The sequence below is a fragment of the Triticum dicoccoides genome, chromosome 7B, assembly GCF_002162155.2.
Source record: "Triticum dicoccoides isolate Atlit2015 ecotype Zavitan chromosome 7B, WEW_v2.0, whole genome shotgun sequence".
Classification (NCBI taxonomy): Eukaryota; Viridiplantae; Streptophyta; class Magnoliopsida; order Poales; family Poaceae; genus Triticum; species Triticum dicoccoides.
Genome location: NC_041393.1, coordinates 70240072 through 70266611, shown reverse-complemented (window position 1 = coordinate 70266611; position 26540 = coordinate 70240072). Strand labels below are relative to the sequence as shown.

The following is a 26540-nucleotide window of genomic DNA, read 5'->3' as shown; positions in this document are numbered from 1 at the left end:
CGCATGGAGGAGTGGCCGGCTGGCGAGTCTCGGCTTGATCGTCACCGGCGGCAGGCGGTGCGTTCGGACGCACCTCATTGCTGGAGGCACGATCAGGCTGAAGCTGGCCGGCTGCTTCACCATCCGGCACAATGTCTTCGCCGTCGTCCTCCTCCTCCTCTTCGCCCTCGTTTTTGGAGTCGATCTCCTCCGCCGAATCTTCACCGTCGGCCGGGTTCAGCCCGAACCATTCCTCCGGCTGAGCGACACCGTCTTCGTTTACCTCAGGAGCAAAGGCACTGGTGTCGGTGAAGTCGACGATCGCCGAGGCGCGCTGGATGATAGCCGGCCGCACCGCCTCCAGCTCCTCGTCAGCCCCCTGCCACCAGGTGCGCAGCTGGTCCAAGTTCAGCCCAGGATACCAAGCCCGGACAAACTCTAGCGCCCGTCGAGCGCCGGACCAAGCTGCTGAAGCCTTCCAGGCCTCGAGGCGACCGACTGCTACCTCCGGCGAGTCGACAGTCCGGCTGGGGGTGCGGGGAATCACCTCGCTGGGCCAGAGGGCGGCCAACACTTGCATTCCAGGATGCTGAAGACGGCAGACCATGCGGTAGGCCGGCTGGAAGTGGGCTTGGATCGCCAGAAGCTGCTCCTCAAGCGACCGGTTGGCATCCGGTGCGATCTCAACCCCACCTACCGCCGGGCCTCACGATGAGCTTCGATGGCTTGGTTGGCAGCGACGAAGTAGCTGGGGAAGTATTCTTCACAAAGAAGAAAGAAATAGAACAAATCAGAAGTTAAACCAAATTACAAGGACGAGCAAAGGAACGAAGAACAAGGCGGCCTGCCATCAATCAAATCTTCAATCCGGCCGTAGCCTTCGCTCAGAGCCTGCCTCGCCTCGGCCCAGCTCGCTGCCTTGGTCTCATACTCGGCTTTGAGGGCGGCCTCGCTGTCCTGCGCCGTCTTCAGGGCCGTCTTGTGGTTCTCCTCCTGGTCGGCCAGTTTCTTGGCCAGGCGATCATGCTCCTGAACCATGGCATTAAGCTCGCCCTCCCTGGTGCAAAGGGCGGTCTGGGCCACGCCTAGCTGCTGCCTCAAGTCGGCATTGGCTCCTACCGATATGAAGAATAAGAAGTTAAGGAAGAAGTCGTCAGGAAAGATCCGACTCGACTGCTCAATAGTCGGTCAGAATCTCTGGGACTACACCCAGTGGGTGCGCTGGTGCGCCCCCACATGAGATAAAAAACAAAAGCACTCACTCCGGCTCTTCGTCAGATCGGCGGTCTTCTGATTCATCTCCCGGGCCTGAGATTTCAAGGTAGCGGCGTGGAGGTTGTGATAGTCCTGCAAATAGGATGGAGGTGCGAACAAGAGCAAATCATTAAATCAAAGTCTTCTGAGAAGTTCCAAGCCGCCTGCTCAGCAGCCGACTTGGAACTCGGGGACTACACCCAGTGGGTGCGCTGACGCGCCCCCACGGAAGAAATCAAGAGCAAGAAGACTCACCCGGATGACCGACCGCGTTGTAAGAAACTCTTGGGTACACTGCTTCAGCGCGGTGGCCTGAGACTGAAGCCGGCTCCGGACATCCTGCGCTGCCAGATTCAGCGCGGCCGACCCACCGCCCGGCGTCCACCCAGGCGAGCTGACGCTGGCCGTCTCCAGGTCATGGGACAACGAACTGGAGCCCGCGGCCCTCTGCGGGTCCGTCTCTAAAGCCACCCTCCCCACGTGCCGACAAGTCGGCGACAAGACCACAAGATCCGCCCTCGTAGTCGGCTCACCTCCAGCCGGCTGCTCAGGCGGCGCCTTGGGCTAGCCGCCTTGGCCTATGTCGGCCGACGGAGGCGGCACCACCTCTCCCTCCGGGACGACTACGTCGCCCCCCTCCCTCTCCATCACCGGCTGGTCGCGGTCGGCTTCCTCTGGCGGGGGCACCAGGATTTCGGGGGCCACGGTGCGAAGGGGGATGACGAGTTGCGGAGGCTGGCTACACAGGGCCTCCGCCGCCCTTTCTGTGGCCTCGGCTCCGCCTGGGCCTTGGCCGCCGCGTCGGCCTGCGCCTCGGCCGACTCCGCCGTCGTCTCCTGAGCCGCCTCGGTCGCGGCTGCCCTCTAATCCTCTGCCTCTCGCTCCTCCCGCGCCTCCCGCGTGTTCTGCTCCGTCTTAGCTTGGAGCTCGGCGCGAGGGTCTACGCGGCGGGAACTTACAGATCCTCTCGCCCCGCCGACTATGGAGGCGGCGGTAGTCCGCTCAAGAGAGAGCGGGGCCCTGGTTGATAAAACAAGAAAAGACTTAGAAGAACACCGACTGAAGAAAAGAAAGAAAGGCGTGCGAGAGTCAATACTTACGCCGAAACCGCCTGCGGCTGCTTCACCACCTTGCAGAAGCGGGCCGCCTTCGCGGTCGCCTCATCTCGCTTGGTCACCGTCGCGGAACCCTTGGGCTTCTTCGGCCGACCGCCAAAGAGAGTCGGCGCCGCCCGACGTTTCTGCGCGCCGCCCCGTGCAGCCGGCCCGCCGGAAGGGCCGGCGCCTTGATGGTTAGATGCCGGCTGGTGGCGTGGAATAGGCTCGGCCTCGTCATCATCAGGCCAGTCATCGAAACCGGCGGTGAACCCGGAGCCTCCTGCATCGCCGCCTCCCCCCACGGCGTCGTCGTCTAAGGCGGCCGCCCCCAAGTCGGGGTCGTCATGATTGTCTGCCACGCGATCGGGGGCGAACTCGCGTTCTGCCCCCGCGGTCCCGGCCGAAGGATGAAGGAGGGGTTGTGATTAAAAACAAGCCAACTGGTCAGAAGCCGGCCAGAGAGAACTCGGCAACAAGAAAAGAAGAAAAGAAGGAAGGATTACCATAGGCAGGCGGTTGGCGCGAGAATACGGCTCCTTGCCGTACTGCCACTCCTCGGTGAGCTTGCAGTTGGCAATGTAGTTCACCATGTAAGATACCTCGTCGTGAGACATCTCTTTGGTGCTCAGCCGGCTTGGGTCGAAGCGGCCGCTCATCTGGAAGATCAGATGAGGGCGGCCTTGGAGCGGGAGCACCCGGCGCTCCACGAAGGCGGCTCAGGTCGGACCCAGTCAGGCGCTCCGACTAGATCAGCACCCGAAGCCGGGCGACGCACCCGCCCCAGCGGACGTCAGCGACCTGGCCCGGTAGGACCAAGAGGGCTGCCTCCCAGGCGGCGGGCCGGCTACGTAAGCCGGCAGGTTGACGTAGTCGCCCTGCGGAGCGATGTTCTTCACATAAAAATAGGATTTCTGCCAGAGCTTCACCGACTGGATCAGCGCGATGGGTGGAAACAGGTTGTCGGTTGCCGATCTCCGGATGGCGACGAAGGCGCCGCATGGAGCCGGCACGCCCGCGACGACCGTACCGATCTTGGACTGGAAGAACTCCCCCCAAAGTTCGATGGTGGGGAGGACGCCGAGGAAACCTTCGCGTAGAGTGACGAAGGCCGACAGCAGCACCACCGTGTTGGGAGTGAGGTGGTGCGGCTGAAGATGATAAAATTCAAGAAACGAGTGGAAGAAGCCGCTCGCGGGAAGGCCGACGCCGCGCAGGCAATGCGAGTAGAAGATTACTTGATCACCTTCCTCCGGCGCCGGCGAAACCTCCCTCGCCAGCGCGAGACGGACCCGCACAAGATCTTCGCCCGGCAACCGCCGCGTCTTGCGGAGGAAGTCGATATGGTCGTCGCGATCATTAGAGCCGTCCCAGGAGCTCGACGTTGGAGCAATGAGGGCGGGAAGGCGATGGAAAGCGCGGTGATGGAGAGCGCGCGGTTCGACGGCAGCAAGATTGCGACGTGCTAAGAAGAATGGCGGAACGGTGGCGTCGTAGAGAGCCGCTGCAGCGACGGAGAGGAAGAAGAAGAAGGGGATGGCAGAGCGAGGGCGAGCGTGCGAGCGACTGCCCCTCCCCCTCCCCGCCCCTACTTATAGCCTCGTGCGGCGAAGCCGAGGAGGCGAGGCGTGGGGGGGCGTGGGATTAACTAGGCCCACTCCCCCACGTCCCGTGATTATTGTGCCTTTACGGCGAGTAGAAACCGCCGTCAGAAGACGTGCGGTCAGTTCGGGCCGCAAAAGATCCGCGCACAGGCCGAGGCGTGGAAGCGGCGGGCCCCGGTCTGCAGCGGCGTCCCGTCACGCGCGTGGGCTGGCAGGCCCTTCCAGCAGAGGGGTTCCACGTGGCGCGCAGGCGGCGGGCGGCCAGCCCGCAGCCTAGCTAGCACGCCAGCTGGTTCCCGCCTTCAGATTTCGAAGAGGCTTCGCCGAGAAGGCATGAATAAGAGAAGCCGGCTCCTAGCTACCGGCTCTTCGGGATAGGAAGCTGACTGAGCTTCTCGATTCCCCTTTCATCCACGAAGCCCAACCAGCTTCGGGGACTACTGTCGGAGTAAATGACCACGGGTAGCCTAGCCGGCTCCCTTTGGCCCTAAGAAAAAACAACAGGCCGATCGAGCCTTGGAGCACCCAAGACGCGGGGTCGCCTTCCTCCGGCCGGCTGTCTCACAAGCCAGCTACCGAAAGGCGGCCAAGCCCTTAACTTTCTTGGAGGACGCCACGACAGGGCCGACTCCAAGGGACCGGCCACGGAAAGACCGACTCCAAGAAGCCGGCCCAAGAGGGCCGACTCCAAGAGGCCGGCCCCAGGCAAGCGGCCAGGGGCCGTGCCCTAAAAGTCTACACCCCCATAACGATGATGGGACAGGGCGTGGCAACAGTGGATCCTGCCACCCCCAAATCCCGGAGCACGCATGGCTACAGTACGCTGTACGGGACAGCCATCACCCGTCCGGCGTGGCACTATTGCAATGTTGATCATGACATCCTCCAAAACGGGCTGTCAGTACGGCCCACATGCGGGGGGCCTCTTCGGTCAGAGAGACGCCCGAAGGCGGCCTGGCCTCCCCCAGCCGGCCCGAGGCATGACCGGCTTCCCATGGCCGGCTTGTTCCCCTCCTCAGGGCACGCGCACCATTAAGGAGACAAGACGAGGTAAGGCTACAGTGAGAGCTTGCAAGGCGGCGGCACTGTAGCCATGCTTACCTCGACAAAGCCCTCGTCATCAGAGGCGAGGCAACAGTAACCAGCCCCCGACAAGACCCCCAAGCGGTGGGGCCAGCCTGTCAACCAATGAGCTGGCAGCCGGCGGGACCCACCATTCGGCGGGCCCCAGCGGCCGGTGGAGAAGCCGGCGGCCATAGACACTGACGGCTAGGGCCCGCACCCAGCCGGATTACCATTGTACCCCCGGGGGGTAGGCCTATATAAACCCCTCGGGGCACCCATGCAAAGGGTTGATCTCATAGAGTTTTAGACACTACCATAGGGAGAGAAGAGAGCTAGCCTTGCCCTTCTTCCTCCTCCCACCGAACAGCTCAAGGAGCCACTTGTGGCTTCTTGTTGATCTAGTGATCATGCGGAGACCCCGCAGAGCAGGAGTAGGAGTATTATCTCCACGGAGAGCCCCAACCTGGGTAAGATCCGCCGGCGTGCATGTCTTCGCCTCATCCCGTTTCCAGGCACCGGCGATGTCTTACTGGCTCCCACAATGATAAGCCATCCGTTGGCATATGTCGCACCTACCACCCAACACAGGCCGAAGATGTTATTGCATGGGGTCCCAACAAGCTGGGAGTGTTTACAGTAAAAAGTGCTTATATGCTGGCGTTTGATGAAGCACATAGAGATATGGCGACCTCATCTAGCTCTTTCCCAGACGGAGTAGAGCATGCTAGTCGTACATATGGAAAAGTGTGGCGCCTCCTACGCTCAAGAACTTTGCTTGGCGAGTAGCGACTGATGGGCTTCCCACTTGGCGGAACAAGCATAAAATTGGACTAGAAGTGTCTAGCATCTGTCTTGTTTGCGGTGTTGAGGAGGAAGATAATTTTCATCCCTTTGTGCGCTGCTAGTTTGGGCGAGACTTGTATCAAGAGATGGCCAAGGTATGGAGGTTACCCGGTATTGATAATCTGACAAATACGGGGAAGGAGTGGATGCTAAATGCCCTATCACAATTGAGTGAAATTGAGGGATGCATGACGCTTATGACCTTTTGGCGTAGCTGGTTTGTCAGGAATGAGATAACACATCAAAAGCCAGCCCCACCTTTGGAGGTTTCGGTTCGTTTCTTGCAAAGCTACCTAGAGTCTCTGGTGGCGATCAAACTGAACTGGAACATGGATCCAATTAAGGGCAAGTCTGTTGTGGTCTTCGATGCTTCGCCTACACCGGGCAGAGCTGCACCCTCGGAGCTCAGATGGTCTAGACCAAGCATGGACTGGGTTAAACTAAATACAGACGGGTCCTATGATTCTTCTGGAGCAGCGGGGGCTGGAATGATCCTCCGGGATTCGAATGGGGACATCATATTCTCAGCCTGCAGAGTTTTGTATTCTTGCAGAGATGCTCTAGAAGCGAAGTTATGTGCATGCATGGAGGGGCTTTCTATATCTATTCGTAGATCAAATTTTCCTATTGCAATTGAGATGGACTCTTCGGAGGCGGTGGCTATGATAACTTGTGCTGGCAAGGATCGATCCGTTTGTGCTTCCATTATTAATGAGATTAGATATCTTGTTAGTCTTCGATCTACTTGTATTACTCACGTTTCGCGAGTACAAAATAAAGCTAGTGATTGGCTAGCTGTCTTCGGGAGAGTGGGGGGTAGAATTCTGACTGGATTGGGTCAGGTCCTCCGGAGGTGGTAGAGATTGCTAAAGATGATTGTAAAGACTTGATTATTGAGTAATACAAGTATTTCCCACGCAAAAAAAAATACTCCCTCCGTAAAGAAATATAAGAGCGTTTAGATCACTATTTTAATAATCTAAAAACTCTTATATTAGTTTACAGAGGGAGTAAAAAAATCCGGTGCCTTTCTCAGACAGAAAACAGACGTCACATAAAAATTAAGAGAAAGTCAACGCCATCAGTCCGCGGAAGTTTCCTAGTAGAATGTATAACTAGTTAGCTACCACAAGCCGCTGGAGAGGATTGGGCCCATGAATTTTTCACCAGACCTGTCATCGTCGTTCCCTGCAGTATCTACGTACTCCTAGTTTATTACCACGTAAAAGAACCTACCGAATAAGTTCACGGTGCAAAAAAATTCACATGTAGAGCAGTCAGATGATAATTAACCTACCGCCGTTGCTTGGTTAATTATCACCAGACTCTTGGTCTAGGAAATTCCACCGTACGTATGCATGGAGCGGCCAACAAGTTGGCGCTCGCCTCTCATGCAGGCCTGATACCCTTCCTCATTCTTTGGAGCACGGCTGGATCGTCGGTCGTAGCAGCGGCGCTGGTGCCGATTCCCGTCGGTGTGGTGCTGGACCTGACGAGCGAGACAGGGAGGAATATAAGATTTGATGGGAAGCGTTAAATCCTTTGCTCGGGCCGCATGTATATTTATAGAAGAGTTGCCGTGACTTACAATGTTTTGGAATATCGCTAGGACTTCCAAATTACAACGAGAGATAGACTTGGAGAAAAAGAACAGAAGAAAAGATAGAAACAGAACAAGTTTAAACATATCTGACTACCTCTACGTATCCTGTTCTAACATCCTCCCTCAATCCAAACCTATGAAAATTTCTCTAAGTTTAGATTGTATTTGAATTCGTTCAATCTCCTTGTAGTAAGCGGTTTAGTGAAGCCATCGGCGAGTTGATCTCCTGTGGGAATAAACTTGATATCAAGTAGCTTTCGTGCTACTCTTTCTCTCACGAAGTGGAAATCAACCTCTATGTGTTTTGTACGTGCATGGAATACAGGATTTGCAGAAAGATAGGTAGCCCCAATGTTGTCACACCATAACCTTGCAACTTGTGGAGTTTTGATCCCTAATTCATATAGAAGGGTCTGAATCCACATGATTTCAGCTGTTGCATTTGCAAGAGCCTTGTATTCTGCTTTAGTGCTCGATCTTGATACAGTAGCCTATTTCCTTGCACTCCATGACACAAGGTTTGATCCCAGAAACACAGCAAATCCACCATTAGACCTTCTATCATCAGGACATCCTGCCCAGTCAGCATCTGAATATGCACTAACTAGCAAAGATGATGACTTAACAATCTTAATTCCAAGTCCCATTGTGAACTTTAGATACCTCAAAATTCTTTTTACTGCAGTCCAGTGAACTGTACTAGGTGCATGCAAGAACTGACATACTTTGTTGACAGAATATGAAATATCAGGTCTGGTCAACGTTAAGTATTGTAGAGCACCAACAACACTCCTATAGTTTGTTGCATCATTCGGTCCAAGTAACTCACCTCCTTCAATTGTAAGTTTCTCAGAAGTGGAGAGTGGTGTGCTAACCGGTTTGCAATGTTCCAGTCCTACCCTTCTTAAAATATTTGTGGTGTATTTCTCTTGTGTAAGAAGTATTTCATCCTTGATCTGTTTTACCTCTATACCAAGAAAATAGTGAAGATTACCCAAATCCTTAAGTGCAAACTCCACATTAAGATCACGAAGCAGGCAGGTAGTGGCTTCTGAGCTGTAACTAGCAACAATTATATCATCAACATAGACAAGAACAAACATAGAGATGTTGCCTTTGTGATAAAAGAATAGTGAGGTATCTGCCTTGCTTGGAACAAAACCAAGTTGTTGTAACTGAGTACTTAACCTGGAGTACCAGGCTCTTGGAGCCTGTTTTAAGCCATACAAAGCTTTGTCCAATTTAGAGACAAAATGAGGTGTGCTCTTGTTTTCATACCCTGGTGGTTGCCGCATGAACACTTCTTCCTCAAGAACACCATGAAGAAACGCGTTCTGGACGTCTAGTTGGCGTAAGCTCCACCCTCTGGAAATAGCAATAGACAATACAAGTCAAATAGTAGCTGTCTTAACAACAGGGCTAAAGGTATCCTCATAGTCAATTCCAAACCTTTGTTTAAACCCTTTTGCAACCAATCTAGCTTTGTATCTATCTATGCTTCCATCGGACTTCCTTTTAATCTTATAGACCCATTTACAGTCAATCAAATTCTTTCCCTTTTCTGGTGGTACAAGATGCCAAGTTTTATTTTTCATGAGCGCTTGATATTCATTATCCATAGCCCCTTTCCATTCTTTGTGAGCAAGTGCTTCGGCTAAATGAGTAGGTTCACCCGAGCTTGTGAGAAAAGCATATTTGCAAGAGTCATACCTTACTGTACCATCCTTGTATTCTTTAGGCTTGAACACTCCAGATTTTGACCTGGTATGGCGCTGATGAATTTCAGGTGACCCACATGTGGCAGCTGTTGTAGTTTCAAGATTACTTGAGTCGGCCGCAGAAGATCCGGCCAAATCATCATGGGCTGCAGCACCACAGGGCTCCAGGTCCGAGGAGGGTGCGCGATCCGGCGAGATCTACCTCGCGCCAGGCGCCCCAGCAGGGGATCTCCGCACAGGGCTGTCGGCGGGTCCCGCTTCGGTCGGGCTGTCGGCCACACAGCGCGCTGGTTCCCGCGTGGCGCATGCGGGCAGGCTGCACCTCGCACCATCTGGGTCCACGCCTGCGTCTCGGTCGGCCACTGGCTCGGCTGGTGGGCTCGCCCTGCCACTTGGCGTCACGGGAGACGCGGAAGGCATCGTTGCACGCCCTGTACGCCGAACTGCAGGAGTATCCACCTGGGATCGAGCGCCTTCCCTGGAGCTGCAGTCCTGCGCCAAATCAGCCTCGGATCTAGCGCAGATTTCGTCCTCTTCTGCACACATAAAATCATAGCCAGGTGCTGCATTGTTTTCATTAGTATCTGAATTTTTTCTGGAATAGACACATGATCATGTTCTATTAATTCTCCCCGTGATCAGGACATGTCGAAGGATCTGAGAGAAGGGAGATTTCTGCTCGAAGAAGATCTCCCGCATTTGGATGAAGTTTGGCAAAAGGGAAAATAGTTTCATCAAAAATAACATCCCTAGAGATGTAGATGCGTCCAGTTGAAACTTCTAGACACTTGTATCCCTTATGAAGATTGCTATAGCCAAGAAAGACGCATTGAGTAGAGCGAAACTCGAGTTTGTGGCGATTGTATGGACGAAGATTAGGATAACATGCACAACCAAAAACTTTCAGACAATTATAATCTGGCTTTTGATGAAACAATCGTTCTAAAGGAGTTGTGTTCCCAATAACTTTAGTAGGCAAATGATTGATGAGATAGGTGGCAGCAATGAATGCTTCATCCCTAGAGGCATAGATGCATGAGCAAGAAGAGAAAGGCCTACTTCAACGATATGACGGTGTTTGCGTTCAGCAGAACCGTTCTGTTGGTGTGCATGTGGACACGAAACATGATGCTCAATGCCTATGCTTCTAAAGAAAGAGTTGAGTTTCTCATACTCTCCTCCCCAGTCACTCTGGACTGTAATGATTTTCTTGTTAAATTGACGTTCAACAAGTTTTTGGAATTCTTGGAAGACAGAGAAGACTTCGGATTTGAACTTAAGCAAGTATATCCATGTAAACTTACTATAATCATCAATGAAGCTAACGTAATATTTCTTTCTTCCAAATGAATCTCTGGCATGACCCCATACATCACTGAATATCAATTCCAACGGAGCATGAGACACACTATTTGATCTAGGATAGGGGAGTTGGTGACTCTTGGCACATTGGCAAGCATCACAAACAGACTCTTTATTTTCATGACTAGACAATTTAAGATTGCCTTTATTCACTACTTGATCAACTATTTTAAATGAAGGATGACCTAATCTTTGATGCCACCTTTCTAAAGATGGCTTGACGACGGAGTAGACTTGGCGATGAAGCTTGCGGCTAAAAGCTCTTGATGTGATAGGGTATAGACCACCGACACATCTACCGTGATGGAGGAGCTCCCTCGTTGCCCGATCCTTAATGAAAAATACTTGGGATGAGTTTCAAAAAAGATATTGTTATCAGCGGACAAACGAGACATGGAAGCAAGATTTTTGTTGGCTTGCGGGACATGAAGAACATCTTTTAGAAGAAGATCACGTTTAATATTAGGGAAATTAATAGAAGATTGACCAATGTGACATATGTCCATGCCTCCTCCAGTTGCGGCGGTGTTTATCTGATCATTGCCATAATATCTCTCCCGGTTTGCAAGCTTCTCCAATTCGCTAGTGACATGATCAGTAGCTCCAGAATCAGCATACCAGATGGTTTCGCCAGCTTCTTCTTGCTCCCTGATGGCTGCAGCTACATGGCGCTCTTCAGGCACGTAATCTTCGTCGTAGCAGTGCCAGCAATCTTTCACCTCATGCCCTGACTTTTTGCAAAGCTGGCAACGCGGCCTGGTGTTGGAGTAGGAGGCGTTGGAGGAGCGTGGGCCAGAGTTGTTGGTGCGCCCACGCCCGCTGTTGTTGATGTTGCCGCGTCCACGCCCCCGTTGGTGACCGCGTTGACCACGGCCTCGGCCTCTAGTGCCGCGACCACGTGAGATAGAATTAACCGAAGACTGGCAGATGGTGTTACCTTCTAGCAGATTCATACGGGCTTCAAAACTTAGCAACTGATTGTAGAGCTCTTGGACGGTCACCGGCTCGATGCGTGCAGCCAGGGCTGAGATCACCGGGTTATACTCGATGTCCAGCCCTTTGAGCACATAGGAGGTTAGCTCTCCTTCAGAGAGGGGATCACCGGTGCAGGCAATCTCATCGGCGAAGGCTTTGATCTTCGCCAGATACTCAGGCATGCCCATGTTACCTTTGTGCAGATTGGCGAGGGCGATGCGGGTGTTGACGATATGTGCTTGCGTTTGGGCAGCAAAGGAGGCGTGGATGGCACTCCACACCTCGGCCGGCGTCTGAAGAGTAACGACCTGCGCAAGAATCTCACGTGACAGAGACCCCATAAGGTATCCTTGTACCTGTTGCTGCTGGGCGTACCAGATCGACCGGGCGTAGTTGAAGACTTGCTCCTCTTTCCCTTCTTTGGTGACGGTGATGGTAGGAGGGGGCGCCGGACTTGCGCCGTCAAGGAAGTGTTCCATCTGTGCTCCCTTTATTTGGGGTAGCACGATGGCCTTCCAGAGGAGGAAGTTCGTCCTCGTGAGCTTCTCAGATGGAGGAGACCCGAGAGAAGAGACGCTGCTGAAGGTGGAAGAAGATGCATAGGTGGATGGTGCAGATTGGGTGGACAAGGCGCTCATGGTGGATCCAATCAAGGCGGTATTGGTGGCGGCGATGGTGGAGGCAGCAGTGCTGGCATTGGTGCCTGACATGTTTTCTCTCGATGTCTCTCTCTGGATAGGTTTCAGGTTTCTCTCTCGATCAACTAGATCGATCTCTCAGGGAAAACTAGACGTACGAGAGGAAGGGCTCTGATGACCATATAAGATTTGATGGGAAGCGTTAAACCCTTTGCTCGGGCTGCATGTATATTTATAGAAGAGTTGCCGTGGCTTACAATGTTTTGAAATATCGCTAGGACTTCCAGATTACAACGAGAGATAGACTTGGAGAAGAAGAACAGAAGAAAAGATAGAAACAGAACAAGTTTAAACATATCTGACTACCTCTACGTATCCTGTTCTAACAAGGAAGAGCCTCGCTTGCATTTCCATGGCCCTGGAAGACTTCTACCTGAAGAACCCGAGCTATACCACGCGGGTGGAGCTCCACCGGAAGGGTTCTCGCGGGGAGCTCGCCACGGCAGTGTACGCTGGTGAGTCTGGTATCTAGCTTGGTTAATTATCATCTCATTACTCTACACAATGAAATTTGTTGCTCCTAGAAATAAATTATTTGATAATAGAAAGCCTAGCTATGGACTGGTTTGGAGAATTTTTTTTAAGAAAAGGTATATCATGATCTACCTTATGCACTCAAAACGGGCCAGAGCCCGAATGACTATTGTCAATTACATGAAGGTGATGGCGTGATGCTAACGTTGCATGGATCATGCCGTAGAGCCATGGATATGCCTTTTTATTGAATGTGATCGATTGGATGGTTTCTAATTTGTGATGTGTCCTTGTTTCTTAGTGGAGGAGCTCATGAACAAGGCTGCACAGGTGCAAGCCATCATCTCGCCTCATACGACCTCACCTGAAGTCGAGCTATTCACCAGCATGACGAAACGAACGGACATACCGATCCTTTCGTTGTCCACCACCGCACCGGCATCGGGTTCATCCCTAGCACGTTCCGTCGTGCGCACTGCTGCCAACAGCACATCCGAAGCCACGCCTATCGCCGCCATCATCGAGGCATTCGCGTGGCGCTGCACGAGGACTCGCTCTACGGCATCAGTATCCTCCCGGCGCTGATCCACGCGATCCAGCTGGGGCGTGGTGGGCACGCCGCTCGCTACGTGACGGACTGCGTAGCGGTGCCGGCTGACGCGACATACAGACACCTCGACGAGGCGCTCCTCGCTCTGAGGAACATGCCGGCCCGGGTGTACGTCGTGCACATGTCTCCCGCTCTGGCAGGGCGCCTCTTCCGCCGAGCCATGGTCGCAGGTATGATGTCGGAGGGGTACGTCTGGATTGCCACCGCCACTGTTGGCAACCCGGCGGACAGCCTCAACCGCGGCAACGTGGATTGCATGCAGGGGGTTGTCATCGCGCGGCCTTACGTGCAGGCAACGGACCAAGTCAGGAGCTTCTACAGGCGGCTCAAGGTGAGGTTTCGGCAGCAGAGCCTGGCTTCCGACGACGACGACACCGTGCACGGCGACCAGAGTGCGCCGGTATGGCTGCTCTGGTTGTATGACACGGCATGGGCGGCCGCCGCAGCAGCTGAGGTCTCCTTCCGAACGGCACGACCAATCACGTTCCTCGACGCTCTGCTCGTCGCAAAGTTTGACGGCCTGGCGGGCAGGTTCAGGCTAGTCGACGGACAGCTGCAGGTCTCAGCATACGAGATCGTGAATATCATCGGGAATGGAGAAAGGACGGTTGGCTTCTGGACCCCGGAGTTGGGGATCTCCACCAGCTTGAACCCCAGGTTTGGCAACAAGCTGAAGCAAGTCCTCTGGCCCGGCGAAACGGCGGCCGTTCCGATCGGATGGAGCGAGTCGCCGGGCGGACGACCGCTCCGCGTCGCTGTCCCGGTGAAGCGCGGATTCAGCCAATTCGTGGAGATTCCGGCAACCCGAGCCCCGCCACCGAGAGGGTGAAAGGCTACTGCATCGACGTGTTCTACGGGGTCATGGCAAAACTGAACTATCCAGTTGCGTACACTTACGTGCCAATTAACGATAGCACGGAGTCATACGAAGCTCTTGTGAACCTGGTGCGCGACAAGGTCAAATGGCATAACTGTTCTCTTTTCTTTTCATTCACATCGGTGAGAATAATAAGTTAAAATTTTGAGGTTGTGGTTTGCAGAAGGCCGACGCGGTAGTCGGGGACGTGACGATCACATCGAGCAGAATGAAGCGGGTTTCTTTCACGATGCCATTCGCCGACACAGGCTGGTCAATGATCGTGGCAGAGCAAGACAACCTCAACAGCAACAGCATGTGGATCTTCGTTAAGCCGCTCACACCGGAGCTCTGGTTCACTAGCCTCGCTTTCTTCATCTCCACCGGCTTCGTCGTGTGGGCCATCGAGCACACGATCAACCCCCGATTCCGTGGCACGCGCTCCAACCAATTGGGGGTTGTCTTCTACTCCCTCCATTCAGAATTATTTGTCGCAGAAATGGATGTATCACGTATTTTGTTGGGGCTGAACAACAACAATGCGCTGCACAAATTCATCGGCACGGCAAATATGCACACTACACAGCCCCCTTTCCTTGTGATGAACTTTGAGGACAACTTCAACCAACAAGTAAGCAGCGAAATAACACAAACAACATGCACAAGTGACAGGATTTAACGTGGAAAAACCTCCTCAACTTGAGGAGTAAAAAAACCACGGCTGTGGACCGACCGGTCCACACAACTTCACTATGAGAATGATGAGTACAAAGTCTTCTCTAGAACCTCTAGAGAGATTTACAACACACTCTCCACATTGCCAACCGGCAACAGCAACAACAGTCACAAGATGCAAGATTTCAGCAAAGCAGAGTTTACACAGATTCTGTACCCTTCAGTGTTTTGCAAACTGCTCTTAAACGCTGAACCAAACAGCATCAAATTTGGCAGACAAGTAGACACATGAGTTCTTGAGATCCCCTCCAAATTCCAGCTCAATCGGACATCGTTTGCCTACCCAAACTGTTCGTTTCCCAAAACTACTCTGTTCTGAAACTGCAGCAGTCAGAGCTGACAAAACCACTCTCAAATCTGATGCTCCACTGACCCAATCCTCAAACCAGCTAACCAAATCGAAGTACTCAAAGTAAGGAACGAGCTCACCAAGTTTGGGGTCGATCCAAGCATGTTTGATCCTCCATCGCCAGCTTGAACACTGTCTAGTCAGATGCAGTAAATCTGGACAGAACCTCTGCTTCTTCTTCTTCCTCTCTCTCAGGTTGTGTTTTCTCTTGTGTGCTCTCTCTCTCACTCTCACGAATGGCAGCCACCACCAGCAAGCGATGGAGTGGCTAGGGTTTTCTTCTTGCTTCACTTCCCCAGGAAACACTCACAACCGTTGAATGTAGAACAGATCAACGGTTCATATGTGTTGGACTTGTGTGGGCTGATGTTGGGCTGCCAACACACCTCCATGTGGAGGGACTTAGCCCAACAAACTACCCCTCCCGACTTCATGGAGGGTCTTACTGCCTTCCGGCAGCCATGCCAGCGAGCCGGCGGCATACTTCGAGCTTCTTCCTCGTCACCACTTTAGTCAACATATCAGCCCCATTGTCATCGGTGTGAATCTTCTCAAGTTGCATTTTCTTGGAATACAGCACATCTCGAATCCAATGATAACGGACTTCTATATGCTTAGACCTTGAATGAAAACTTGCATTCTTACTCAAGTGGATAGCACTTTGGTTGTCACAAAACAGCACATACTTGTCTTGCTTAAAACCAAGCTCACAAGCCAACCGTTTCAGCCACAATAGCTCTTTGCTAGCCTCTGTTACAGCAATGAATTCAGCTTCAGTTGTATTCAATGCCACACACTTCTGCAGCCTGCTTTGCCATGACACTGCTCCCCCTGCATAGAGAACCAAGTAACCTGAGGTAGACTTCCTTCGGTCAACATCTCCAGCCATGTCAGAATCTGAAAAAGCAATCAGCTTTGCCTCACCATCACCGAAGCAAAGTTTCAGATTTGTGCTGCCCCGAAGATATCTCAAAATCCACTTCACGGCTTCCCAATGTGGTCTTTCTGGATTGGACATAAATCTGCTCACAGTACTAACCGCATGAGCAATGTCAGGTCTTGTACACACCATAGCATACATCAAACTCCCAACTGCTGAAGCATAAGGAACATGATGCATTTCCTTTTTCTGCTCGTCAGTGGTAGGACATTGCTTTCTGCTCAACTTGAAATGGGCTGCTAGTGGACAACTTACAACTTTAGCATTTTCTATCCTGAACTTCTGAAGTACCTTCTCAATATACTTCTCTTGAGACAAGTACAACTTGTTGCAATTTCTGTCTCGCTTAATTCTCATTCCGAGAATGTTCTTTGTTGGACCTAAGTCTTTCATAGCAAAACATTTGCTCAACTCCTTCTTCAACTTAGCAATCCTAGAGACATTCTTGCCAACAATCAGGATATCATCAACATAGAGCAATAATATGATGAAATCATCACCTGAGAACCTCTGAATAAACACACAATGGTCTGAGCTACACTTCTTGTAGCCTTGCTCCCCCATGACAGTTTCAAACTTCATGTACCATTGTCTTGGTGCTTGTTTCAGGCCATAGAGACTTTTCTTCAGCTTGCACACATAGTCTTCTTTGCCTTTCACAAGAAACCCCTCAGGTTACTCCATGTATATTTCTTCCTCCAACTCACCATGAAGGAATGCAATCTTCACATCCATTTGCTCAACCTCCAAGTTGAGACTTGCTGCCATGCCAAGGATTACTCTTATGGATGTCATCTTCACAACCGGAGAAAAGATCTCATCATAGTCAATGCCTTTCCTCTGGCCGAATCCTTCTACAACTAGCCTGGCCTTGTACCTTGGATGTGATGTGTGTTGTTCTTGCTTAATTCTGTAGACCCACTTGTTCTTCAAAATTTTCTTGCCCTTGGGCAACTTCACCAACTCATAAGTATGATTTTTATGCAAGGAATCCATCTCTTCTTGCATAGCATTTTTCCACTCCTTCTTGTGCTCATCTTCCATTGCATCTGCAAAGCATTCAGGTTCTGAACCATCAGATAATAACACCACGTATTGATCTGAGGGATACCTGCTGGAAGGAATTCGACCCCTGTTGGATCTTCTGAGTGGAGCAGCTGGTGGACTTTCTGGTGCTGGTGCTTCCTGCTGATCCGGATCATCAACTTCAGCATCATACTCTTGTTGCTGCTGCTGGGGAGCATCTTCTTCACCTGCACCACCATGTACATCATCTTGTACATCTTCTGCATCTGCTTCAATTTGCACAGGAGCTGGAGCTGCAGGAACTGGGTCAGAATCAATCATGTCTTGCTGCTGTTGAGGAGGAACCTGCCCCTTTGTCTTCACAATATCTTCAATTATTTGGTCTTCAACAAACACAACATCACGACTTCTCACAACTTTCCTTGCTATAGGGTCAAACATCTTGTAGCCAAACTCATCACCACCATAACCAAGAAAGATACATTGTCGTGTCTTCGAATCAAGCTTTGACCTTTCATCTTGAGGAATATGAACAAAGGCCTTGCACCCAAAAACCTTCAGGTGGTCATATGAGACGTCCTTGTCACACCAAACCCTGTTAGGAACATCTCCCTGCAAAGGATAACTTGGTGAGAGATTAATAAGATAAACTGCAATCATCAAAGCCTCACCCCAAAAGTGTTTACGTAGCTTTGCACTTGACAACAAGCATCTAACTCTCTCCACAATTGTCATGTTCATCCTCTCAGCAAGACCATTCAGCTGTGGTGTCTTCGAGGGAGTAAATTGATGCCTAATACCTTGCTGCTTGCAATATGCATCAAATGGCCCAATGTACTCTCCTCCACTATCAGTGTGAATGCACTTGATCTTCTTCTCAGTTTCTCTCTCAACCGAGGCTTGGAATTGCTTGAATACACCTAGTACTTGATCTTTGGTCCTCAAAGTGAAGGCCCAAACTTTCTTGGAAAATTCATCAATAAAAGTCACAAAGTACTTAGCACCACCAAGAGATCTTACCGACATTTTGCAAACATCGGAATGTATCAAGTCCAGCTTCTCGGGCTTCTTGTGGGGAGGTAGAGTCTTGAAGGCAACTCGGTGTTGCTTCCCTGCTAGACAATCTGGACATTTCTTGATGTGAACTCCTTTCACACCCTTCAACAATTTTTTCTTCACTAGCACTGTCATTCCCTTCTCACTCATGTGCCCAAGTCTCTTGTGCCATAAAGCACAATGATCATCCTTCTCTAGTGCATTGACAGAAGCACTAAAGAGCTTAGCATGAACATGATACAAAACTGAGACCATTTTACCTCTTGCAACAATCATGTTGCCTTTGGTGAGCTTGTACTGCCCTTTTCCAAAACTGCTCAAGTAATCATCTCCATCAAGCAAACCAACCGAGATAATATTGAGACGAAATGCCTCAACATGCCTCATAGATTTGAGGACTAACCTTGTATCATTTGCGGTCTCCAAATGCACATCTCCTTTTCCAATGATGGTTGCCCTATCATTGTTCCCCGTCTTCACAACACCAAAATCACCTGACATATAATTAGTGAAGAGCTCTCTGCGAGATGTAGCATGAATGGTAGCACCACTGTCCGGTATCCAAATCATCTCGTCACCATCCACAAGGTTGACGGTTTCATCAGAAACAACAGTGATCCTCTCCTCAACAGTGGAACCAAATCTGCCCTCATTTTCTTCATGCATAACAAGCATGATGTCCTCTTCTACTGCAGTAACTCGGTTGCCCTCTGTGTCACTATCACTGTCAACTTGCTTCTGATCTTGTTTCTTCTTTTTCTTTTTGTCTTTCTTCCACTTGTCACATTGCCACTTAATGTGGCCCTTCTGATGGCAGTGATGGCACTCATAATCAACATACTTACTTTTTGATTTGCTTCTACCTCTTTCTGCCCCTTTACCTGGACCTCTGCTCTTGCTTCTCCCCCTGGACTGAGTGACTAGCACCTCTGAATGTGAGGAAGAAGTGGCTTCAGCCACCTTTCTGGACTCTTCATTTAGTACCTTGGTTTTCACAAGATTCCAAGTGACAACTCCATTAGGTGCTGAATTGCAAACCGTGACCTTAAAGGTCTCCCAGCTGTTCGATAATGAGAGCAGCAAAGCTCTCACTTCATCTTCAAATGTTATTCCCATTGAAGAAAGCTGATTTATAATTCCTTGGAATGTATTCACATGATCTGCAATTAGAGTGCCCTTTTTGTACCTCAAGCACATCAATTGTTTGATCAAGAACATCTTGTTTGTATCTTCTTTTTGGGCAAACAACTCTTCCAATTTCTGCCATAAGGTGCGTGCATGTGTCTCATCAATGATATGGTTCAAAACATTGTCATCGACCCATTGCCGAATAAACCCACAAGCTTGGCGATGATGTACCTTCCATTGACCTTCCTCAATGCCCTCCGGCATCTCAGTGGAGAACACTGGCTTCCAGTATTCTTTCACATACAACAAGTCCTCCATCTTGCCCTTCCATGCTTGATAATTTGTACCATTCAAAGATATCATCCTGCTGGTATTCACTTTCATCTTTCACCACAAGAAACTCAGCAATTTGCACAAGTAAACCAAGGCTCTGATACCACTTTGTTGGGGCTGGACAATAACAATGCGCTGCACAAATTCACCGACATGGCAAATATGCACACTACACAGCCCCCTCTCCTTGTGATGAACTTTGAGGACAGCTTCAACCAACAAGTAAGCAGCGGAATAACACAAACAACATGCACAAGTGACACAGGATTTAACATGGAAAAACCTCCTCAACTTGAGGAGTAAAAAAACCACGGCTGTGGACCGACCGGTCCACACAACTTCACTATGAGAATGATGAGTACAAAGTCTTCTCTAGAACCTCTAGAGAGATTTACAACACACTCTCCACATTGCCAACCGGCAACAGCAACAACAACCACAAGAGGCAAGATTTCAGCAAAGCAGAGTTTACACAGCTTCTGTACCCTTCATTGTTTTGCAAACTGCTCTTAAACCGCTGAACCAAACAACACCAAATTTGGCAGACAAGTAGACACACGAGTTCTTGAGATCCCCTCCCAAATTTCAGCTCAAACGGACATCGTTTGCCTACCCAAACTGTTCGTCACCCAAAACTACTCTGTTCTGAAACTGCAGCAGTCAGAGCTGACAAAACCACTCTCAAATCTGATGCTCCACTGACCCAATCCTCAAACCAGCTAACCAAATCGAAGTACTCAAAGTAAGGAACGAGCTCACCAAGTTTGGGGTCGATCCAAGCACGTTTGAGCCTCCAATCACCAGCTTGAACACTGTCTAGTCAGATGCAGTAAATCTGGACAGAACCTCTGCTTCTTCTTCTTCCTCTCTCTCAGGTTGTGTTTTCTCTTGTGTGCTCTCTCTCTCACTCTCACGAATGGCAGCCACCACCAGCAAGCGATGGAGTGGCTAGGGTTTTCTTCTTGCTTCACTTCCCCAGGAAACACTCACAACCGTTGGATGCAGAACAGATCAAGGATTCGTATGTGTTGCACTTGTGTGGGCTGATGTTGGGCTACCAACACACCTCCATGTGGAGGGACTTAGCCCAACATATTTTAGTTCTAGATACATCCATTTCCGAGACAAGTAATTCCGAACGGAGGGAGTACTTTGCATTGTCAACCATGGTCTTCTCCCACAGTAAGCGTTCTTCTCCCCATCATATTCCTATGATGTACCTGCACGCAAATGTACACATGCATCTTATCCAACCTGCAGTTCTGAACTTACCAGTTGACACACTTGTTTGATTGTAGAGGAGAGGCTGAAGAGCAACCTGTCGAAGCTCGTGGTGATCATGTGGGTGTTTGCGGTGCTCATCCTCACTACAAGCTACATGGCGAACCTCACGACGATTCTCACGGTCCGGCAACTCCAACCAGCCATAAACGACTTGAGGGAGAGCGACTACGTTGGGTTTCAAGAGGGATCCTTCATCGAGGACTTCCTCAAGAGATGGGCTTCGACGATGCAAGGTTTAGGAGGTACACCACCATGGATCAATACACCGATGCCCTCAAGAAGGGATCTGACAATGGAGGCGTCAGGGCGATCTTCGACGAGGTGCCCTCGGGGGCGGAGCTACAGGGTGGCCAGGGTGGGCCGCGGCCCACCCTGGGATTTTTTATCAGCTTATAGACCTATGGATCTTTTACTGGGCCAGAGAAAAAATGGCCCAATAACACTTACCTGTTGGCCCTCATCCAGAGCGAGCCAAGGACTACATCAAGCAGAACCAGGCAACCAGCCGCCTCCTGCCCTCGTCCCGACGCCGGACGCCCTCGCCATCGCCAGCTCGCCGCCCTCACTGGTCGCTGGCCGGAGCCCAACCATTGAGGATGATCCCTGCTTCCTTTCCCTCCCCACCCGCGAGTTGTGTGCGCGGGTGCCCTGCCCTGCACGATTGCGGCGCTGCTCCCCTATCTCCGCCCGCTTGACGCCCCTGCAAAGCCGGGGGCGGCCGCCTAGTGCCCCGATGCCCAAGTCCGGCGGCAGCAACGTAGTCTTTTTTGAACTTCCCAATTTCTGATTTAAGGTATGAACTACCCAATTTCTGATTTAGGTTTTTATGTGCTATGCTACCAGTAGATGAACCAAACACATGCATAATTTTGCTCATCATTTTTGCCCCAAATAGCTTTAATTGAAAATTTTAGTGTGTTTCCAAGACAATATTGATCTATTTCTATGTGATATTGGAAATTACTTAGAACAAAAAAAATTCTAAGATCCATATGGTCTTAGAACACAATAAAATTTTGCACGTCTTAGAATTTTTAGTGTGTTTCTAAGACCATATTGATCTATTTCTAAGACAAAATAGCTTTAATTGAAATGGTACACATGTCATATTTCTTATCAAATTTTTTTGGGGGGTTGGGGGGCGGACCACCCTGTTCTCAATTGCTAGCTCCGCCACTGGGTGCCCTACCTACGGCTCTTCCTGTCGCGCTACTGCGAAGGCTACTCCATGGTCGGTCCGACCTACAAGAGCGGCGGGTTTGGATTTGTACGTGCATGCGTTTATGTATCAGCAATTTAGCATTCGTTTGCATTCATGCAGATGGCATGCTACCGGTAGAACACGTGTGAATTAACAAGGATGAGTTTGTCCTGATATGTTCAGGTGTTCCCGATGGGATCCCCTCTGGCGGTGGACGTGTCGCGCGCCATATTGGAGCTGGCGGAGGAGGACAATCTCTCGCGCATCGAGAACAAGTGGTTCAGTCACCCCGGGGCCTGCATGGGCAGGCGCAACGACGGCGCTGACGCTAGGCTTGGCCTGTGAAGATTCCGCGGGCTGTTCCTCATCAACGCCGTTGTCTCGTGCCTAATGCTCCTGGTCCACCTCGCCAGGTTCGTCTCCCGGGAGGGAAGGCGCGGCGAGCAAAGAGCCGACACGGCCCACGGCGGGAGCGCTGCCTTGGCTGCGGGCGTGGCTCCGGCGCTTCGACGCCTTCGAAGGCCCGCGAGATGAGCCCCTGAGCAACGGCCAGGGAACGGTGGAGGTGAATCGCCTGCAGGGTGTGGCCGCCGAAGCTGCAGATCGGCAAGCAGGAGCTGCAGGGGACTCTGACTCTACTCCGGTGGGAGACACTGATTCCGGCAGAAATGCAGCTTCTGCCCCTGTTTCGGAGGAAAGCTCAGGGCCCGTCGGGGGCAGCTCGACAGGGCAGTCCCCCCACGAATCTGCTCAGCCAGCTTTGGCGCCCATGTAAGTGCAGCAGCATATTAGATCGTGTGGATCGTAGGTATCAAATGTTGGCAAAAGGGATTGATGACATGTAGATTGCGATTATATCTTAGGTTTGGTATAAGAATTTTAAAACACCTGTTTCTAGTGTCCAGTCTATCGGCAAGGAGGCAAACTAGTCAAATCTTATAAAGTTCATTTGCATGTCTAATGCGATCCGGACGAGCTCCTAAATAAGGGCTACACCAACAGCATTCCTCATCGTGTTTGCTTACTTGTTCGTTGTTCGTGACATCATGTCTGCCATCGGGTGCCCAACGATGTTCCCTAATTTTCTTCTACTTGTCCGTCCGCCTCCTTCCGTAACACAAATTTCATCAAATTGCAACAATCAATGACAAGTTTTTTTTTTAACGGAGAATGAACAGTTCTTCAATGATCCGCATAGCGTTTCCAAACAACAGGGTCGGTTGCATCAATGTGTATATGTGGTAGGCATAAGTAATTCTGGAGAGAAATGTCGCTAGAGGCGTATACACAAGTACACCTTATGTTAACTAGTAAGCTTGCACATGCAATGCACGTTTGAACTCCATCACATAATTATTAAAACAGTTGTATGGTTTTATATAGATTTTCATCTGCAAATTTTTCACTAAAAATAATGTTTGTTTGGATGGAAAAAAAATCAAATCACATGGACAAATGAAGAAGGTGTAAATAATATTAAAGATCAATGGAAATCTCTACTGAACATTGGTAGTCTCATATGCTTCCCATTGAACATCATACATTCTGTGAATTACCACTGCCCTAGGCAATCCACAATCGAGCTGTCTTGATTGTGAAGATCTGATATTGCTCAGTTCATTCTAATATACATCTGCAAAATCGCAAAGTAAAAGCGAAGAGAAAGACTATACCGAATCTGGCGACCCTAATCAGATAGAGACATGAGAGAACAATTAAAAAAGACAATGGAAGTTTTTAATGAATAAAATCTTATGCTTACATATCAATCCATGAGAGATAACTATATTTTTGCAAATTTTCATTACAACATTGTCGAATGTGTGATCAACAAAGACAAACTACAGTAGGCTTGTATCATGCATTATGATTTAATAGAGGCAGTCAACAGAGCCGAACTAATGGAGATAATTCATCTAGGTAGCTATAGGATGCATTATGATTTAATTCTCCCCCAAACATGCTTCCTATTAACTCCAAATCTGATATTGAAATGACACATTATTTGTCCTATCAGAATTTTTTTTAGACAGAGGACCATCACATTCTGAAACTGTATACTCATGCTCAACTTTTTCCAGCACAAAGACTAAGTTGTATGTGTTGAAAAGTATCAATAGGATCAAGCATGTACTTGTACTAACCTTGACAACATCAATGGCCTTGTCATTCCTTCAGAACAACCATAATGAAACTATTCTTGTCTTATCTTTCAAATTGAAAGAGATAATATACATGAATAAAGCTTATTTCTGAAGATACATTGTTGCTAACACCCAGAGAGGTTATAGTCCAGATTGAATCGAGCTGCACTGGGTCGGTGGCTGGACAATGGTGGAGTTTCGGTTGCAGTGATGTGGCCATCGTGGTAGAGGCGAACCTCTGTGCTAAAATGCATTATAATGTCAGGTTAGAATCAAGGATTCCAGCAGATAAAGAAGGGATGGAGAGGGAGCGAGATGTCAGGTCAATATCTTCTAGGTACCGATGGATGGAGCTGCCCGTTCCGAGGAGATAGGGTGGAGGGGGGCGGAGCTGGCAGCAAGGAGCACACGTGTGGCCTCGTTCACCGACTCTACACAGGAATGGTTACTTAGCAAGGTTCACAAAGAAAGAATATAGAGCAAGAACAAAATCTGCTACTTACATAATGTAACACGAATCCTCTTTTATATGGATATATATAGTAGCGACCTGCCACATGTTAATATTTTGATAGAGGCTCCAACTTTATCAGTGGTATTCTCCTCGAAAATAACCTGCAAGTCAAACAACTGTTTATGCAAGTAGCATATACTCCCTATATCTCATAATATAAGAGCGCTTTACTACATTAGTGTCAAAAACGCTCTTATATTATGGGACAGAGGGAGTAGTTCCTTTCTTTCCAGAAGCTGGAATCACAATGTGCATCAGTTGGTACAATTCTCAATGATTACCTTGACAGTGTTCATAAATGTCTGTATTGATGTTTTCATGACCGTTAGATATAAGTTAATTCAGATAAGCAGTACCACCAACCTTTACCAAAATTCAGAGAAACATGTACCGAATATTCACAAAATCATTTGTATAGTTGACTCATTGTATCTTTTCTCTCGGGTATAACATCTTCCATGACCAAGCTTTTAGCAATGCAAATAACAGAGCAATGCCACCATGCAAGAGAAAGACACCTGAATGTTCAAATAAAATGAGGATTGCTCCTGTTGATGCATGATCATAATTACATTTGCATTGACATTAAAGTTGAGGAACAAATGCTATATCGTTGATCCAAGAGATGTTAGCTAAAAGTAAATATTTCACAGTATTACACCTAAAGTTTAATGTGCAGATGCAAGAATCTCTATCTAATATTACCCTCCCCACATTAATGTGACATGGTTGCCTTTTCCCATCTTTGTATATATTTTTTCATACAATCTAGCTTGCAAAACAGGTGCAAGGAACAGACTGTTTCTATGCAATAATATTAGAAAACCTTAACCATGGCGGACATATATAAATATGTGATGAGCATTAAAATGGGAAGACAAAAAAAGGTAGTAAATTTCATGGACAAACCTTTCTTCCGGTCAGTGTTGAGACATGGTTCGGTTTTGCAAATTCTCCCAATAGAAAGTGAAAGTGAAGCAGACTACAATATATAGGGTCCACAGATTATGGCTTCTACTCCGATTGAAATATTAATTCAATTTTCCTTCATGTACATATATTACGCCGTATATATCAATGCCTAAAGGAACCACTTCACCTTAGTGAAGCTTCAATTCTAAAAAGTGAAGTTCTCGATGTCCTACAAAAACAAATCTTATCAAACAAATCAAATAAGCTCAATGGGCTAAGAACAGAAGTCCTACAAATCAAAGATGCCAACCCTTAAAAACTCAATTGTACCAAACATCCGAAGAATTTGCTAGCTTAGTAGTCAAGACCAAGCTATCAACATTTAACTGCAGTTGGCAAACAATATATACTATCTATCTAGTTCACTAAAATGACCATGCATCCAGCGTTGTCAGTTATGATTAATGACCATTTACATCAAAATTTCATAATTCTCTGCCACGCATATACACAATTAGAAGGATGAAAAAACTCAAAACAGATTATGAAGCATCTCTTGCATCAAATTGCAAGTAATTAAGCACTCTGGATGGACCCGGACGGCGGCGAGATCATTGCTCTGTCCATCTATGAACCAGACCTACGTACCTCAAGGGTCTCTCTTACTCTGTCCATCTCAGAGCGGCTTTAGGCGGGCACTAACATTGATTATGTAATTTCCTCAAGATAAAAGAACATTATTCTAGAATTTAATATGTCATAACTTCTTTTGAGCTGTTAGAG

The 26540-nt window shown here is 49.3% G+C and overlaps 2 pseudogenes; one reads left to right on the top strand and one right to left on the bottom strand.

Annotated features, from left to right (window-relative positions):
- Positions 1 to 11480: 11480 nt before the first annotated feature.
- On the bottom strand, positions 11481 to 11619 carry LOC119342442 (annotated as a pseudogene).
- A 928-nt stretch (positions 11620 to 12547) lies between these two features.
- On the top strand, positions 12548 to 22532 carry LOC119338632 (annotated as a pseudogene).
- The last annotated feature ends 4008 nt before the right edge of the window (positions 22533 to 26540 follow it).